Source organism: Pollicipes pollicipes, unplaced genomic scaffold (assembly GCF_011947565.3).
Source record: "Pollicipes pollicipes isolate AB1234 unplaced genomic scaffold, Ppol_2.1 Scaffold_5724;HRSCAF=6776_pilon_pilon_pilon, whole genome shotgun sequence".
Lineage (NCBI taxonomy): Eukaryota > Metazoa > Arthropoda > Thecostraca > Pollicipedomorpha > Pollicipedidae > Pollicipes > Pollicipes pollicipes.
Window position 1 is genome coordinate 10336951 of NW_023596746.1, and position 542 is coordinate 10337492.

Here is a 542-nt window from a genome sequence, read left to right on the forward strand (position 1 = left end):
TTGCCCTGGTGTCCTTGCTGCTCCAGACATGTTCGCCGAAAACAATTGATGCATAGCAGTCTGATATAGGCCCCTGATGGCAAAGCAGAATGCATGTTATGCCTCCAGCTGGACTGAGAAATTATTGCAGCGCATGCCATAAATTTGGAGGCCGGTTGAGCATTTGGGCCATGGTCATCGCGCATGCTTGTGCATAGAGAACTAATGTCCCAACAAATTATAATACATAAGAAGCAATTTCCCGAGATCTCAGGGGGTCACATTGACTCCCCCCCCCCCCACATCCGAGAGAAGGATATCTAGCCGGCCACCCGGGCGCGTATTAATCTATGATGCACCATTTATGCATGCCGCATGCCCTCATGTTTTGCACCAACTATCTCTGAATCGGCAGCAATCTGGCAGCATTGCTGATGAATCCCAGTCAGCTAAAAACTCCCAGGCTTACCTTGAGATATTTTGTCAGTAAAAGTCCTTCCCGACTTGGAAACAAATATATGCAGCCCTGGCATAACCTTGGCTTGGAGGCCAGTCCGCGCCTT